General features: G+C 37.6%; 1 protein-coding gene across 2 annotated transcripts in view; it reads left to right on the top strand.

The window, feature by feature from the left end:
* LOC111147542 (mannosidase alpha class 1A member 1) overlaps positions 1-19,482 on the top strand; it is a 189,174-nt gene that overhangs the window by 117,526 nt on the left and 52,166 nt on the right. The window lies entirely within an intron of this gene.

Below are 19,482 nucleotides of genomic sequence, written 5' to 3'. Positions count from 1 at the left end.
TCTTTTTTTTTCTTTTATCATTTTTTTAAATTTATTTTCAACATAACAGTATTCATTGTTTTTGTACCACACCCAGTGCTCCATGCAATCCGTACCCTCTCTAATACCCACCACCTGGTTCCCCCAACCTCCCACCCCCCCCCTCTTCAAACCGTTCAGATTGTTTTTCAGAGTACATAGCCTCTCATTGTTCACCTCCTCTTCCAATTTGAGGTTTTCTATTTCATGGTGATGCTACATTTTGTTTCTCTGTAGACCCCATTATCTTTAAAATTGTCATCAAAGCATCTCACTTCCAAAGAATCCAGTTCCTAAGAGCACTTACTTCAGTTAAGCTGCTGACAGGATATTGCAGAGCTAGAACCTTGGACTAATCAGATCTCCCATGTAAGGAGCTGGCATGACAGACACAGGGAGCACCTGGGCTGCCCCGCCCACAGTTGTAAAGGATGGAAGGGAACTGCCCTGCTGGCCCAGATCAACCAGACCTTCTCAGGCCATCAGGATGGAGAATCCTGTTATGCCAAGTCCATGGGAATTTTGCTCTAAGTAAACCTAGGCTAAACAGACTTTCTGGTATTTTCCCGGGGAGTAGTTTGAATTTTCATGATACCTTGAACATTTCATCAATGAACTGTTTTATCTTAAGCTTCCCTTTTAACTCCATCTTTCCCATAAGTAATTAATTGCTTATGTACCTCCTTGTGGTGGTGGTGCTGCTGTTGCTGCTGATGATGATATGATGATCTTATCATCATAAAATATGAAGCTTTGTTCTAGGGTCTGTGCATGTATTACCACATTCAATCTCACAATAACCCAAGAAGGCCATTATCTCCGTTTTACTAATGGAAACTAATAAGGAACTTGTTTTGAAGGGAAATTAAGTAATTTGCCTAACATCATACTGTATATAAGTGGTAGAATATGTACTTAGACATTTACACACACATTGATACATAGGCACAAATTAAACATCTTTCTTGGTTTAGAAATGCCAAGAGGATATACAGGGTAGTTTGGCAGGATTAATGTCCATTTATTTTTAATTATTTATTTTAGTGACTTTCTTTCCTAAAATTCATCTTAAACAATCATGAAATTACTTATTTGGTTAATAAATCAGTTAAATGTCATGCTTTGTTTCCATTTGTGGATTTATATATCTATACCTTGAAATCACCCTGTTACGTGTGTGTGTGTGTGTGTGTGTGTGTGTGTGTGTGTTTGAGTTTGGGGCAGGGGTGTCATTGAGCAGTGAGGCAGGGAGAGAGCGCACAACTAGGCCAATGTGAACCTGAGGTAGTTCTCTATTATATGATGTGCTATCTCGGGATCAATTTTTCCCTTTAGGGGTCCTGTGGTTTTCTCTGTCACCCTGAAGGTTGGAGCATACGCTGCAGGGACTTAAAGCAGGCGTGGGTCTCTGCTAGGCCTGGAGGCAGTATGGTGTTTGTTTGGAAGCCCAGGATGGTTCATGTAGATCACCTATAATACCATCCATAACTTTGGACTTTGTATTTTTTTTTTAAGATTTTTTATTTATTTATTTGACAGAGAGAGATCACAGGTAGGCAGAGAGGCAGGCAGAGAGAGAGGAAGGGAAGCAGGCTCCCTGCTGAGCAGAGAGCCCAATGCAGGCCTTGATCCCAGTACCCTGGGATCATGACCTGAACCGAAGGCAGAGGCTTTAACCCACTGAGCCACCCAGGCACCCTGGACTTTGTATTTATAGACCGTGTTCTGACCTAGAAATTACTCTGCTACCTGAAATGAGACCTGCTTACGAAAACACTGTGCACATTTAACACTTTTTTTTCCCTACTTGTCCTCTGAGAAGCATGATATGGGCACAATAATACACTGAGTTAGGTGGTTATCAGGAGACCTGGGGCTCGGTATTTTGCAGTCCTCGGGTGTTTTGAGAGCAATCATTTCCACCCTCAGGAATATTTGTAAAGTGCAATTATGCTACTTCAGTAGTTGTTTGTGAACCTTTACAGGTTTATAAGCCACTTTGAAATTCTATTGAAACATGGCCCTCTCCTCATAAAATGCACATTCCTGAGTATGCATATTTTTACCCAATTTCCAAGAGCTGACTACCATCAGAGACCACCTGGAACTTGAGAACCCTGAGGTTAGACTACTGGACTGGGTGATCTCTCCAACCTTCTACTCTAAGAGAGCTGGTTAGTTCATATTAATTCCTGGGAGGTAATGAAACTAAATAAGGCCCTACTAAAACTAGCAGAGAGAATGTGCACCGACATCTTTGCAGAAACTCAGTCAATTATTGTAAGGTGCTGCTATCATTCCGTTAGTTCTAGCCTCCCTTAAAATAAGCATAAGAAATTAGATTATTCTAAAGCCTATTTAATTTTACTTAGTGTTTATTTGTAACAGCCAAGACGATTTTCCCTTAAATCTATCCTTACTCTATAGTGGAGCTGTGTTTCAGTATATAAAGGATTACTTCTCAAAACTATTAAATACTAAATTGTCTGTTAGCTTTCGTATCTATACCTCTTGAAAATTCATTAACTAGGACATTATAGGTTTTTTAATAAAAACCTTATTTTGAATTTACAGTATTTTACATTAGAATTTTCTAATTTCAAGGATTATAGGACAGTTGTATATGATAAAAACTAAAAACTAATGTACCATTGTACATTACATGTACTCTCTAATGTTTTCATATCAAACTAGAGGAAATTAGGTGACCCTTTGACAGCTGATGGAAACACTTTTAATTTCTTCCTGGCATTCTGTATGAATTTTTTTATTATATATTTTATCCATTCTCAGTCCCATTTGCTAAATAGCAGTGACTTACCCAAATTCAGAGAATAAGCCATGGCAAAATTAATAGTACTATCAATCCACTAAAATTCCTTATATTCCTTTGCCCAATTGAGGGTTCTCATTGAATCCATTCTCCCTCCAGCAGTGAGATTAAAGAATCACTCCCAGGAGAGGAAGACAGAGTTTCATATTTATCTGCAGTAAACTGCATTTCAGAATGTGCTGTTCCTGTCGACATGTACATACATGCTGTTTCCTCTGAATATCTGTATTTTTATAGTATGGGCCAGAGGATAAGGGACAGCTGGCATGGAATTTCTTTTCTAGTTTTTTGAAGACTGTCACCAGTAAAATTTTCAGAAGAAAGAAGAAAAAATATGTCTGGCCAAAACATATTTTCTTAATTATCTTCTCAGAATGAGGGAGTGTCTGTGGAATGATGCCCATAAGAAAAAAGTGCTTGAGGATGCTTTTTAGAAGAGCAACGTACTCACTGTTGACTGGCTTTGAAAATTTTGACAATAATTATAATGGCAGAAATATAGAATATGCTGTCTGTAATAGCACAGTTCTCTTCTCTCTCAATTTTGAAAATATGGATGCTGCTCTTTGCCAATACCTATATGTTAAAAAAATGTGAACTTTATGGTAATCTATTTACATCTGCCTAGTATTCATATTATTGCCTGAAGATAATTGGTTTCTTTACCTTTTCTTTGTAAGATATAAACATTTATTTTAGTCCCTGCTGTGATGAAGTTTCCATGCTAGGTTCTGGGAAGCTGTTCTGTTTCTCTTCACTTTATTTAAAAAGATAACAGACAGGGTGCCTGGGTGGCTCAGTGGGTTAAGCCGCTGCCTTCGGCTCAGGTCATGATCTCGGGGTCCTGGGATCGAGTCCCACATCAGGCTCTCTGCTCAGCAGGGAGCCTGCTTCCCTCTCTCTCTCTGCCTGCCTCTCTGTCTACTTGTGATCTCTCTCTGTCAAATAAATAAATAAAATCTTTAAAAAAAAAAAAAAGATAACAGACATAGTCTTTCCCTCAGGGTATTCACATCCTGGTTGGTAAAGCAGAATGTATATTTTATATGTTACTATATTATACACTCACTCATGTAATTGACAAATGTAAGATGGTCTGTGCCAAGGAGAGTTAATAAGTACTCACCGAGGTGAATTTAAAGCAAGCAGTAGTTTAAATTGAAGAGGTTGATGCATTTGGAGCCAAAACACCAATAAGCCAAATTGGATTTCAGCATTTGTACAAACTGAGAATAGCAGAAAATCTAAATAATTTACTCATATGCTACATTAAGAATTCTGTCCCAAAATCTGTTCAGGAAAAAAAAAAGCATATATATGTATATATGTATACATACACACACACATATATATGTGTGTATATATATATATAATTATCTCTTTCACTACATCTGTAATCTTAATTTGAGAGCTGCTGTATTGTTATAAATTAATCAAAATTGTGATTTAATAGCAAGTGATAATTTGAACAGATACCTAGTGTTATACACAGGACTGGATTCAACTAACATACTGGCTTCACCAATAGGATAGTAGAATGAAGATGCATAAGTTATAGCACACCTCTGCTAAAAGGAAAACATTGCCTTTTTAATAGATTAGATTTTTGGTAGAACTCAATTTCTCTAATGTGGAAATGTCAAAATTTGATGTCCGATCTCATTATTACTGAGAACAGGAGGCCCTCTGCATTCTTTTGTTTCACTGTACAGTAGAAAAATCACCTGTGTGGTTTGTAAAATCAAGCATTTCACTATTTCCATATTCCTGGGTGTAATTCAAGCCTAGGTAGAGTAAACTTATTAGATTTGAGGTTTTCTCCAGTGTATTCTTAATTTAAAATAATATAGTTAATGTTCCCATTATTCATTTCTATCACAGCGCATATAGTCTGGGCATTCCTAATAATTATTCTGTCTTTCTTGATAAATGAGTTAGTTTTAGCTATATACTATTTTATCACTTGTTTCTCTCTGTGGATTTTTCTAAACTGACACTCACAGCACTTGCCTGGTGGTTATATTAGGTTAGTGGAACTGTCTACAGTGTACACTTTTGTGGCACACATCAAGGAATGTGCTGGAAGTGACTGATCTCCACTCCAGGTCTCATTAGTCAGCAAGGTGATGAATGAGCACAACTCCCTCACCTGTTTTTATTTCCTGCTTTGTAAAGTCTTATTTACTGACTACTCTAATTACCAACACAAATGCATACTATATCATTAGTAACATTGCAATTTGTATTATTATTATAATTAAGTTGTAAATTGCTTTACTTTGACTGAAATGGGACCTTAATTAAGAATAGTACATAGCTTAATGTTTTCTAATAGTGAAAGATTATCATGTGTGAAGCATGTACTATGTATATTGTAACAAAAAGCAGTAGCCCCTTTATTGCATGTTATGTTGGTGGTGTAAAATGCTTAAATATTAACTATGATTGGTTTTCATAGACACAAATTTATGAAAGACAGTCTAATTAGGCTAGATATCTTTTAAAATATTTTCCATATATCTCCGTTTTATTTGATAGTTGAAATATAGATGTCCACATTGTTAAATTTATTAAATCTTAAGATAAAGCAGAATATAATTCCATGCTTTAACATCATAAAAATTATATTTTAAAAATCCAGAAACACATTTTTTAGCATGAGCCCATCAAACTCATTTAATGATTTGCTAATATTCTGAAACAAATAGCACTTAGTTATGTTTAAAAATGTTGTGCAGAAGTTATACAGCCTGAATGTAAAATCAGGGCTGTGTTTTATACTCTGTCTTTTATTTATATGTTTTATGGACCTGTTAAGAATTCAAAGAGAAGGGGCACTTGGGTGGCTCAGTTGGGTAAGCCTCTGCCTTCGGCTTGGTTCATGATCTCAGGGTCCTGGAATCGAGCCCCACATTGGGCTCCCTCCTCAGCAGAGAGTCTGCTTCCCCCTCTCTCTCTGCCTTCTGCTCTACCTGCTATGATCTCTCTCTCTCTCTCTCTCTCTGTAAAATAAATAAATAAAATCTTAAAAAAAAAAAAGAATTCAAAGAGAAGTCCAATCAATTTTAGGAAAGAAAGAATTTCCAATCTCTCCTAGCATCTTAAGCTAACCTAGTCTGTGTTTTTATTTTTTCTGATTGAATGCTTTATTAAATTGGGTTTCCCTCTTTTATCTACTTTAATTCTCTTGGATAATTTTACTTTTCTGGAAATAGTAATAACCATATTTTAAAGTTTCAATACTAACATGTACAAAGTTATTATCAGACATTAGAATATGGGTACCGTAGTTAAAGCTGCTATTTATTAACATTGTCAATATAGCTCTTGGTCTTAGATAATTCATTAAACTGAGTTTGTCTTCTCATAAACTAAACTTAAAATAATAGCTGTAATCCTACTTATCCTGACGACCTCAAAAGGTTTTGTGGAAATCTAATGAATTAATTGTAAGAGGAGATTTATCATTTTAAAGTGATATGAAATAAACATAAATTGGAATTACTGTTAATGTATAGTCTTGTTCTCAATTTTCATTATAAAATTATGTGGGGGTGTGTATGTATATATAGGCATATGCACACATAGGATAAAACAATACGTAGTTAAAACTAATTTGGTTTGTGATGCCTCTTTATGGAAGTTTTTAAGCCATTCAATGCTTCTAACCCGTTTTCAAGTCCCATTTTCCAGGTCAGGAAAAGAAATGGTATTGGTAGAATTAGCCTGAAGTGTGGAGAGAATGTCTCGATGTAGTACATGTAGGATTCTGGTGGATCCATACTCAAACAGTTCTTATTTTTTAGATTATTAGGAATAATCTAAATTTAGATATAGGTATAGATTCTATATCTAAATCTTAATTTAGATATAGGAATTAGCCTATAGGGTCAAAACTCAGTTTTCTATCTAAAATTATATTTATTGGTGAATTATCTCCTCTAGAAATAATAGCTTTTCCACCCGTAAGATTTAAGACGAGTGTGAGGCAATAAAATGCAATGTTCTTTTCCCAAGTCCCACACATTAGCTAGTGTTCAGTTAATGTGGCACAAACGCTGGGTGCCTGGGTGGCTCAGTGGGTTAAAGCCTCTGCCTTCAGCTCAGGTCATGATCCCAGGGTCCAGGGAGCCTGCTTCCCCCTCTCTCTCTGCCTGCCTCTCTGCCTACTTGTGATCTCTGTCTGTCAAATAAATAAATAAAATTTTTAAAAATAATGGCACAAACCTTATCTGTGAAAGTATGTGTATATTTTTGCTGTGAACATCCACATCGCCCTCTTTCCTAATTCTTAGACTGCCCAACTTCTATTGAGAGTCCAACTGCTGTGGTTACTTTCTGTCAGTGATTCTCAATCTTTCCAGGGCTTGAGAATAACTAGGGCATTTAGAAGTATATGTTATTGCTGCCTCCCTCTCCCCCAGTCTGTTTCATTTGGCTTGGAATAAGGTCCTGGCATATTTCAAAGCTCCTCAGCCATTCCATTATTCAGCTGGGGTTGAGAATCTCTGCTTTTAGTCTAGTATGTATATCCTGAGGATTCTGGCTTCGTTTATCTTCTCAATTTCCTTTGAAGACATTTCCCTGTCCATTGATGGTCAATTTAACATTGAGATATAGAAATATTAGAAAAGTGGTGTGAAAATATCCAGCTTTAATAGAACAGTAGTTCTCAAACTTTAGAGTATGTAAAAATTGCCTGGAGGGTTTGTTAAAAACACATATTGTTGGGCTCCATCCAGAGTTTCTGACTGGACAGGTTCTTGGTAAGGCTCAATAATTTGCCTCTCTCACGGATCCCAGCTGATGCAGAAGCTGATGATCCTGGTCCAAGGACCACACTTTGAGAACCATTGTAATATAAGAAATGAGCCATCAGAACCATTTAGATTGTTAAATCTCAGAGCTGCTCAGTGAGGTCCCCAAGTCCAAACATCCTTGGGGGGGGGGGGAGTAGGTGGTAAGGAGTGAGGGGGTTTCTGTTTCTATGACTAATTTACTTCTGTTAATAGTTACCCAGCATTTTCATTTAACTCTAAGTAGTTCATTGCTTCTTCTGAAAAGCAGCTAATTCCAGACATTAATTACCCCCAAAGAGTTTACCCATTCTTTCATTCCCTTGCACTATTATTTTTTTTAATCCAGTAAGACTAGAAAGCAAATGTTGGTCCATTTTAGCATAGGGGGAGGGAAAAAAAAAGGCGTTTTAATTAAGGATTTCAGGGTAACTTAGAAAGGAGAGCTATTCCTGTGGCTCAGGCAAAGCAACTTTAGTTTAAGCCGCTGGTGACCTGGCTCTGTACCTGAGGGCATCCAAGAGCCAGAGAAAAGAGGCTCTGACCATCCTCCCATCAGAAGAGGAGGAGGGAACCTAGGCTTCTTCTGGATCATTTAATTTTCTCACCAAGCTTCAGATCACTACATCTGTGCCAACCATTCAGCAGCTTGACCAAACTGAAGGCCTTTATGTATTCCAAGTGGACAATAAAGATAGCAGCACTTAATTTAAATGTCCTTTGTGTATATCCTCTTTTATTAAGACTTAAGGGACAAGCACTTCTGAACAAAGGATGCTTTGCTGCTTCTTAGTCATGCATTGTGAGGCAGTAAGAATTAGAAAAGCCTAACGGTGCCTAAACTGTTCTGTTTCTTCCCACTGCTCTGGCCATAATCGAAGTTAATACCCAGGTAAATGAGGTTTTCAGTGTCTTTTATTCCCTGGAGGAAGGAGCAGACCACATCTGTCTTTGAACACAGGCTTGCACAGTCATCATGACTTCTCCACACCACCCCACCCTCTTGCTTCATGAATTCCCATCGGCCACAGACCACTTGGCTGTGCTTCCAGTAGGGCGATGGCAGAAAATTGACATGTGAGTACAGTAAAGTGGCTGTGTTCTATTCAACCGTGGATTCGATGCTGAAAAATGTTCTTTCTGTATTTCCTTAAGTACCTACATTTAAGGCTGAATTACAGCATATGAGTAATTAAAGTGCAGAAATTTATCAAAGGTGATGTGTAGGCAGTTGAGAGACAATCTATCCCAAGAGGACTGCTTAAATCCGTTAAAAAAATGATTTGCAGCATGTGGGAAGTCTGTTAAAAGGCCTTCCTCACTCTTGAGTTTTCAGCAGATAAATCCTTGGGACAAAACCCACGGACTGGATTGTTAAATATGACCACTGCTTTCCACCCCCACCCCCAACATTCCGGCATCCCCACTGGTTAAACAGTTAACTCACCAAGACAATTTTAACGACAATTATAGTTATTTGAATGCAACAAACTCAAAGTGGCTTTCATCTTAAGTTTTTCAAAGGCGTGGAACTAGTATTTTACAGATTCAGCTTTGTTCACTGTATTCACACAATCGGGGGCAAATCAGACTTGGCAATTTGAAATGTATTCTGTGTACAGGACTTAAATTAGGAACAAGTCAGAACACATAATTCATACAATGCCTTTACAGGTCAGCAGTGGAATAATCTTTTCAAGGAGCTTGCTATCCTGGGTTTTTAATGAAGGCAGCAATCAATTTTTCCTGTGATTAATCTCAAGACCAGGCTCATGTTTTTAGTGTGGGGCAAACCTTTCAAATATCTGATTAATAAAGTTTCATATAGAAGTTTATGAAATCGTTTGATTAGGTGTTTGGAAATCAGCCTAGGTATCAAAGGACTTTCTCAGCCCTTATTATTGTTAATCATTATAAATATTCAAGTAACTACATTGAATCTTTGGGAATTGGAAGGTCAATATAAAGGATTTATACTACAGCCAGTAGTTTTTAAAGGCTTTACAATCTCAGCAGGTACATTAACTACTCCATATTTCCTGCTTATGCAGTAATAGTTGTAGTTGATCTGTTCTAAAAAATGGGTTGAACAATAATTGATTGCAGTCTCTTTTATTAACTAGAAAAAGAAAAGTGATGGAGCAGTAAGAATTAATTGTAATTTATTAATTTGGAAATGAATGTGCAGCTGGGCACGAATACAGGGAATGCAATTTGGTGCTTTAGCAATCACGACAAATTATCTTCATCTGTAAGGTAGAGCGTTGCTAGCTTTTCTTTATTTGACTTTTGGTAACAGACCTAGTTTTAGGAAGACTTTGTATGAATGCTCATGTTGCCCTTTTATCCTGGAAATGTCAGTTGGGGTTTAGCATTATTAATTAGATCTTACTTTCTCTCTTTGTCATGTCATGCTATAGTTTTTATGGAACATTTGTACTAAACAGTGATTACTGGTAATTGACCTGCATATGTTGAATAATCTTAAGATGCTACTGAGAGTTTAATGTACCTTGTAAATTGAGAGCCTTCCAGTTAAGTCAAGTTCTTAAGATAATCACTCTCAAAACTAATCAAGTAATAGGACATTAGTAAAGCTCTTATTGACTTAATTGTGACAAATTAATAAACAGATGCAGTGTAATTACTATAATGGTTCTATCAGCGAGCAGTTTTCCAAAACTTAAGCATAAGTCTCTTCTACCCCCTGGAAGTACAATAAAAGTTACATAAACCATTTTAAGGTGGATATCATTTCTAATAGTTGTGTGTGAGTACATCATACAAACACTTTGGATTTGTTGTGTTTCTTTCTTTTTAAATATGACTATTTAAATATGACCTATTTCAAAGGTCAATTAATCTCCTTGCTGAATCCTTAAAGCATGTTTTATAAGAAATCTATATGCCTTAGACAAAATGATTCAAACATATTCTTGGGTTCTCTCATCTCTCTTTTTCTATGCCTGTGCCCTTGGGGTTGGCGTCCTGTCTCCTCAGAGAGTATAGAATGTCCTGTCCCACTCTTGGTCCCAAAGAGCTCTCGGCATAATGCCTTTTTTTATACCTCGTTAGTACTCTGCAAATGGACTTTGGGAAATAAATGAATTATGAATTAGAGATTTGCCATAATTTTTTTAATATCCGACAATGCCAGTTTCTATAACTTTGCTGATTGTGTTTAAGAAGATGGCAGCAGAAGGAACAGGAGTAAAAGTCCTGCTTCCACTACATTAAGAATAGTGTGACAAATATAAATATTTCTCCTTTCATGTCAAACTGTGTGTTTAAAATGCTGTATTTCACTGAATATAACTCTATTAAAGAAATAACATGATCACCTATCTTCTTTCTCTAAGATTTGGTTTTCTCATTTGTTGAAGTGGGATTCATAAAGTGTATCAGTTTTACTGGGATAATGTTGATGACCAAACCCTGGAATTCAAAAAGCCGATGGTCTTTTAGATCCAAAAGTGTGGATCACTGTGGAATTTCAGGATCCTGAAATCATCATGGTAGCCCTGCATACTGTCTGTCCCTACCACCTGTGTTTAAGTCAGACCATAGGACAAAAGGATGGATTTTCATGTAAAGAAGCATGTGTGCATAATAGGCATACACACATCTGTAATTATAACAAGCCTCCCAGGCGTCCAGTTTATAACTCAGTCTTCCTTGAACAAGGGAAGCAGTGTAGAGTCCTCATAGTCGTTGTCATCTGGAACAACAAAGGGAAGTAAAGTACACAATTTAACTGCCCAGCTGAAGAAGGGTTATTTTTAAATTATTAGAATAAAATAAGGACTGCAATAAGGACTAAAATTATGGTGATTTCATTAATTGCAAGGCATTAAAATTGTGGTTCTTGAAAAATTCATGTTAACACTATAGAAGAGCAGCACTTTAAGCCACTTACTTACATGCAATTATTGTAGCTAGCCACATGATGGAATTCGCATCGCGCTCTTGTAACAGGACCATAAGCCCATGGTTTTTATGCTTTTCTGCCCTCTTATCAGTAAAACATTTTTGAGCACTCACCCTAGAACATGTACTTTTATTTGTAAATTATGTATACATTATAATATATATGTATAAATTATGCAACTGTATTATTATGTCCTATACATTTAAAAACACTCAAAAAGTAAAATTGTAAAAAGGATAAGAAATAGATGAAGAGGGGTGCCTGGGTGGCTCAGTGGGTTAAAGCCTCTGCCTTCGGCTTAGGTCATGATCCCAGGGTCCTGGGATCCAGCCCCACATCAGGCTCTCTGCTCTGCAGGGAGCCTGCTTCCTTGTCTCTCTCTGCCTGCCTCTCTGCCTACTTGTGATCTCTGTCTGCCAAATAAATAAATAAAACTTTTTTTAAAAAGTTATAAAAAAAGAAATAGATGAGGAAATGAAGTATTTTATTAAGAGTAATTGATAATGGGGGTGCCTCAGTGAATCAGTCCATTAAGCATCTGCCTTCAGCTCAGGTCATGATCCCAAGGTCTTGGGATCAAGCCTAGCTTCGGGCTCTCTGCTCAGCAGGGAGCCTGCTTATCCCTCTCCCTCTGCCTGCTGTTCCCCCTGCTTGTGTTCTCTCTTTCTCTCTCTCTGTCAAATAAATAAATACAATCTTTTTTTTTTTTTAAAGATTTTATTTATTTGACAGAGAGAGATCACAAGTAGACAGAGAGGCAGGCAGAGAGAGAGAGAGAGGGAAGCAGGCTCCCTGCTGAGCAGAGAGCCTGATGCGGGACTCGATCCCAGAACCCTGAGATCATGACCTGAGCTGAAGGCAGCGGCTTAACCCACTGAGCCACCCAGGCGCCCAATAAATACAATCTTTTAAAAAAAAATTAATTGATCATTTTAGTCAGAGAAGTGTGATTTGTTTTGTTTTCATTTCAGTTTAAGGCTTGTGATACAATGAGTAGTCAAAGGTCTTACTCTGTATTACTTATTTCAAAACTTGGTTCTAACTCTGTCCAGGAGGAAAAGATAACAAAGTTGTGTTGGTGAAAGAAGTGTAATACTGCTTGATCTTCCTAAACATGGTGTTTGTTTTAAATCCCATCCTTTGGTTATACAAAGAATATTCTTATAATTCTGCCAGAAAATGTCAGCCTTTCCTGATACCATCCTATGTTCTTACAAACTAATAGAAAGATAGAAAAACCTTTGGAACTCTTCCTTCAGAAGATTTTTAAAGCAGAATTAGAAACTTTCATTCTCAAGTTTGATACAAGCATGAGTTATAAGGTAAACTACTTTCATAAATATTTTCATAAGTGTCCAGTTTCTAAATGGTCTTTCCTTAGAGTTCTTTCCAAATCCAGATTCTTTATCCATGTCAAATCGTTCCTTTTTTTTTTCAAGTTGTACATTAAGCATGTTATTCTCTTCCTATTCCCCTCCTCCTCCTGCTCCTTCTTCTCAATTATCTGGTAGGTAACATTCTGCCAACAACCACTTGTCCCAGAAAACATCAGCAAATAAGGACATTTTTTTTTTCTGAATGTCAAATCTTGATTAAACACTTTGCCTCAAGACAATGAGAAAATCTCTGTTGCAAAATATTTTCATGGTCACTGTCCATCTCGTTACAAATATCATAATATCATCATTACTCTACTGTGAAAGGTCTTGGATTTTAAAATTAACTGCATTGATGACATTCTATAGCTCATTCCACAATACCTCAAGAGTCATTGACAACAGCAGAACCCTGCTGACCTCTTCTCATGGTATAGTTTCTGCAGGAACATCATGGGGGTATCTTGTATGAAGCCTTTTGCATAAGCACCAAGGGAGGGGAGCAGGGAATATCTGAATATTTAATTTGTAAAGCTTTTTTTTTTCCTTCCAGATAAAAAATTTAGAAATAGCAGCTTTGATAGTTCCTTCCTACGCTCTAATTAAGAGTCTTGCATTCTGCTTCAAAGGCTGCTGCCATAAACAATAAATATCCAAATGTCATTTACCTTTGTGAAGCCCAGACCAATGTCTTATCATTCGGCGGTTTATAATGGGCATATTGTCTTGTTGTATAAGTGGACTTTGATCCTGTTTAGATTACTCTTGAGAATATTTTTTAAATTGGTTTCAAGGGAAGTTCTAAATTCCTTTTAACCAGCCCTAAATATTGTAAGACTGAATAATCTTGTGGCACACTCTCCGTTATTTGTATTAATTTCCTCCACTTTAAAGTGGGTCAGCTGTGGAAGTGTGCCTGAGAAGATCGTTAATTAGATCAAGAACTTTTCTAAGGTGAGTTACTGATTTTAATACGAAATAGGTCAGAAAGTGCTTAAAGACATTAATATTTAACATTGATTGGGTAGCACTAAAATGCCTGTGTCATTCTATCCTGGGAGAGTGATATTTTAAAATGAACAACATATTTGGTGTGAGTATCCAAAATTTTTGCTAAATTCAAAGGGTTTCAAATTACAGAATTTGCTAATCCGAGTTTCTGAGGCCTATCACCAGGAGAGTAATGATTCCATATTTATATTTGAGAAAGAAGTTTCAAAAACTGTGATTTGTAGAGTTAGTGTAGGCTCTATATAGGATAATCTATAAAGATAATACATTTACTTTTTTAGTTTTTCTGAAGACGGTAAAACCTAGGTCTCTTTTCAAACAAATGGTGCGGCAAAATTTATTTGTTATTATGTTTATCCTTAAGGAAAAGAGTGTAAAGAGGAATAGATGGGAAGCAAGAGGAATTATGAGTGTATAAGCTACAGGCAGCCAGACAAGCTAATAGTAACGCCTTATACTTCTGCCATTCTCTGGAGTCTCCAAAGGAGTTCCAAATATATGTATGTTTTTAAAGTTTCCTTAATTTGACTGAATCTAGTCTGGCACAGGCATAAAAATCCAATTCTGTAATTTGAATTTCCTTTTGAAATCATTTGGAACTATCTGAACTTAATAGTAATAATAATAATAGTTTTATGCTTTTAAATTTCCTGATACCTGGTGAAAAGATGGGAGGAGATGTCTTGCTATTTTCCTGCCACTATAAGCTAGCACAATGCTTGTCTGTTTGTACTATATTGATGACTAAGGACTTCCAGGTTATTAAAAAAGTTTTCAGTGTGTCTGGTTGAATTCCAGAATTGGAATCCAGAGCTGAATTTCACCAATAACTGTAGGGTTTGATATATGTACAAGAACTCTTTGTTAAGCTCACTTCCACTATTTAAAGATAAAAAGAAATGTAAACAAATAGACACTCCTCTCTAAACAGTTAAAAATGGGAAATTGTATGCATAGCATCTTTCTTATCTGGATATAAAAAAGCTAAGATTATGGAAATCTCCCCTTCATCTTCTCTTCTAGAGTAAAGAACCTGAATTCTTTCAAACTTCTTTTTGCTAGAACCAATTTTTCTTCCTTCTTGCCATCTTAGTGATTCTTCTACTTCTGTGCTTTCTCCCCATCTTTGTGATAACAGGGTCAGAATTTGAGACTGGATCTAAGAAGAGTCTTGGTGATACAGGAAGAATAAAAGTGTTTCTCTACAGTCCAGTCACTCATACTTCTTTTTGTACATCCACCAGGCTCTCGGTGAGCGAGGAGGGTCTTTTATCCCCTCTCCCACCTTGTCTTGACTCTTGGAGGCATCAGTCCCTCTCTCTTTTTCTTTCACGCACCTACTCATCAACATCTCATTCTCCCTACTTTCTGGACATGTTCAGATACTCTTCTCAGTGTTCTCTAGATAAAAACATCTGGGTGTTCTGTTACTAGGTCCTACATTTGTGCCTGAATCACTTGAATCCCATTCTTTCCTCTTTCCTCAAAAAAGAATATCTATTACCATCACTTGTACTCCTGACTGTACCCCCTTTTCCTTCTTCCAGGAGCTTGTTTTCTGGGCCCCTTCCCCTCACTGGCCTCCCCATCCTTTTTCTTTCTTGTTGATGCATCGTCCATAATGTTTCCCTTCTGTTCTTTTGCCTGTTTATTTCTGATCTTGTCTTCCTGCTGTTCCACTCAGGCCCTCAACATCACTTACTTCAGCCATTGCAGTTACTTTTAACAGATCTTCCTGTGCTAGTTTTCCAAGACATTTTCCAAAGTTCCACACTGTTGAAATGTTTTTTAAAATGAAAATGTTTTTAAATGTTTATCATCTCACTTCTTTATGTTTATTATCTCACTTCTTTATCATTTCACTTCTTCATGGTTACTTATTACCTTAAATAAAATCAAAATTAGGCAAGAAGGGGCTCTATAGTCTCTATTTCTGTTGTAGTATAATTTCTCAGTTGTGTTATGGTTTCTCTTTTCTCTATTTACATTATCTCTGTCTGGAAAAACCCTCCTTTCCCCAACCACTTCAGACATGGCATAGGCAGCACCACTTCCGGGAAGCTTTCCTTATTTCTCCCTGCATCTGCTGTCCTGCCCTAATGTGTCCAGCATCCCACACTGCCCTGATGGAGTGGCTTGACTGGTCTCTATCCCCCCAGGCTGGCAATGCTCTTGCAGTGACAGATGAGTGGCAAGTGTCTGGGTCCTTCTTCAGGGCACAGATGAGGAGGCCCAAAAGATGTTGGGAAACATAGTTGCCTTGAGGCCAACAGTAAAGACTGTGGCTGTGAGCAAGGCAAGGGTGCTAGACACACATTTTGGTATGATCCTGACACCATGACACAGACATTTCACACAGGGAGTAGCTGTTTCATCTCTGCCTTCTAGTCTTCACCGTCTGCATGAGGGTAGGTGTAGGTATATATGAGTGAATCAACAACTGGCTGTCTTTCAAATGCTTTACATGAAAGCACATCCAGATTGCCCTAGATTTTAAAAGGCAACAGCCACCCCTTAATCCAGACCTCTAGCCCAGCCCTCACTCCAGAATTTAATCCCTATATCCTGCTGAGTGCCAGCGAGCACTTCAACTTCATCTGTCAAAAGTCATCTGCCGTATTTTAATCCCCAAGTGAGCTTCCCTGCCAGATTGACCTTTTGTTATACCAGTAACCTCAGTTCAAACATCCTGAGGTCTGTAAATACTTCTCTCTGACAGCTAGTCTGTCATCAGATCCTATCTACTTCATTTCCATAGTATTTTTGACACCTCTCACAGCCAAGCTTCTTTCCCATTCTCATTCATCGCCCAGTTCTAGGCCCATCTGGGTTCCATTCTGAGCTAGAACAGCAGCTTTGGAAATAGTCTCCCAGCTGCCAATTTCTGTTCCCCCCAGTTCCACTGTATTTGTATAGATAGAGACACAGATACATAGTTGTGAGGTATATCTAGTCATCTCCTCAAATCATATTCTCCTTCTGCTCTCCACACATTCTCCCTTTAGTCTAGAATCTTTAACAGCTTCTCCAAAGCTGTAGTGCTTTTCCTCACGTAGACACTATGCTCTCAAACCACACATCCATGCCTATAGAGCCCCTTGGCCGAAACAGACCCTTGAACCACAAAAACTTCTGCTAGTTTTAAAGGTCCAATTATGTCACCCATTCTCAAAGATTCCTTCCATTTCTTTCTCTCTACCTTGTTCCTTTCCCACCCTGGACAAGTTTAATCACCTTCCTTTCCTTGTTCTCTTAACGCTTTGTTTCCTCCTACAGATAAAAGCTATTTTATTAAGTTGTAGAATCTCAAAAAGTTCTACGTAACTGTGTGTTGAATGCATGAAGGTGAATTAAAAAGTAATATGATCAATTATTTTTCCCCTACAACTAAAAAAACAGTGCATTGAGGTATAAGTGGAAAAAATATCTTTTTAGCAAATCTCTATTCTGTAAATAAGAATATTTATTTAGTGAAAAATTATTTAGTGAAAATAATGTAGGCATCTTTTTATAAATTGATATTTCAGTATTTGCTATTTTTCTGTTTTACATAATATAGCTAGATAAAAGATTAAGACTTCCCCATTATCTAAACCTTCAAATCTGATGTACCAAGTCCCATGGTTTAGCTAAATACTGTTTAGATTCTCTTATTCTGGCATAATAAGAAAACAAGACTCCCAAAAATATGAATCAAAAGAAAGATTTAAATTATGTCTGGATACTCTAAGGGATGGAAGAGAATGTTTTGTTCAGGTAGGCTGATTTTCAAAGTAGAGATACCACTTTGGGAAAACATTCTTCATAATTTTCTAGTATGAAAGCATTGTAATTAGATGATGAGGTAAAAAGTAAGTCCTATTAAGAATGTACATACATGGGGCACCTGGGTGTCTCAGTGGGTTAAGCCTCTGCCTTCGGCTCAGGTCATGATCTCAGGGTCCTGGGATCAAACCCCACATCGGGCTCTCTGCTCAGCGGGGAGCCTGCTTCTCCCTATCTCTTTCTGCCTGCCTCTCTGCCTATTTGTGATCTCTGTCTGTCAAATAAATAAATAAAATCTTAAAAAAAAAAAAAAGAATGTACACACATGATCTTTAGTCCAGTGAGTTTGGAATGATAAAAGTGGAGTATTATAGCACAGCATGGCAAATATTCCCCATTAATCACTGACCTACTGCCCAGACAGTAGCCCAGCAATGTGTTTCTCTTGTCCTTCCTTTTTTTTTTAAAGGTTTTATTTATTAGAGAGACAGAGACAGAGATAGTACAAGAGAGCAGGAGCAGGGAGGAGAAGGAAAGGCAGGCTACCCGCTGAGCAGGGAGGCTGATGCAGGACTCGATTTCAGGACTCTGGGATCCTGACCTGAGCTGAACACAGATGCTCAACTGACTGAGCCACCCAGGTGCCCCATTGTCTTTACCTTTTTTTTTTTTTAGATTTTATTTATTTATTTGATAGAGATCACAAGTAGGCAGAGAAGCAGGCAGAGAGAGAGGAGGAAGCAGGCTCCCTGCTGAGCAGAGAGCCTGATGGGAGGCTCAATCCCAGGACCCTGGGATCATGACCTGAGCCAAAGGCAGAGGCTTTAACCCACTGAGCTACCCAGGCACCCTATCTTTGCCTTTTAAACTCGAGGGAAATACCTTTGTGTGAAATTTTTTTAAGAATCATGAATATGGTTCTAACACTCAGGGAGCTTTACCCAATCATAGTCTAGTTTTCCTTAGCATTTTGATAAGCAGTTCCAAGGGTTAATGACAGGGTAAAATAAGTTTCAGTAATGCTTTGGCATGACAAGAAAGCAGCATGCCCATGTATAGAGCAAGCACAGAATATTATAATCAGCAGAAAGATCATGTGGCCCAAGATACATTCTTGCGATTATTACCTGAGGTCCAGTTTTATATATTATATATAACTGTAGCTTCTACAGTTATATTAAACTGGGTGAGCACTGGCACAGAGAAGCTGCTTGGGGAGAGTAGTCAGTTGGTGAGCTAGACCAGTGCTCTGCTTGGGACAAGCTAAGGAAACCTGTTCATTTATTCAAGGAACCTGTTCATTTATTCAGCAAACATCATATAACCACCATCCTCCTAAACACCCTCCCTATGCCAGGAGCAAGGGGTAAACTGGTAAAAACAAACCTATCAACAAATACTTTACTCTTATGCAATTTATCGTCTATGGGAGCAGACATTAATTAATCACAAAAATATATCAAATTGCAGGAAGGTCAGAGACAGCACTCCTGGAGATGTGATTTCAGGCTGAGATCAAGCAAATGTATAGATGAGATCGAGGTGGAGAGGACAGAGTGGCCCATCCAGGAAGTGGGGCCCAAGTAGGAGAAATATCTGTGTCGGAAAAGAGCAGGGTAAGGCAAAGGCGAGTATGTGAATGGCAAGTCTAGATGGTTTTTCTCAGCAAAAAAACTTGTTCTAGGAATCATTAAAAGAAGTTTAAGAATTATTAATATATAGCTGATCCTCAAACAACACAGGTTTGAACTGTGC

Source organism: Enhydra lutris, unplaced genomic scaffold (assembly GCF_002288905.1).
Source record: "Enhydra lutris kenyoni isolate GAN:26980312 unplaced genomic scaffold, ASM228890v2 scaffoldscaffold17, whole genome shotgun sequence".
NCBI lineage: Eukaryota > Metazoa > Chordata > Mammalia > Carnivora > Mustelidae > Enhydra > Enhydra lutris.
Note: the sequence above shows the minus strand (reverse complement) of the source record. Positions and strands in the feature narration are given on the sequence as shown.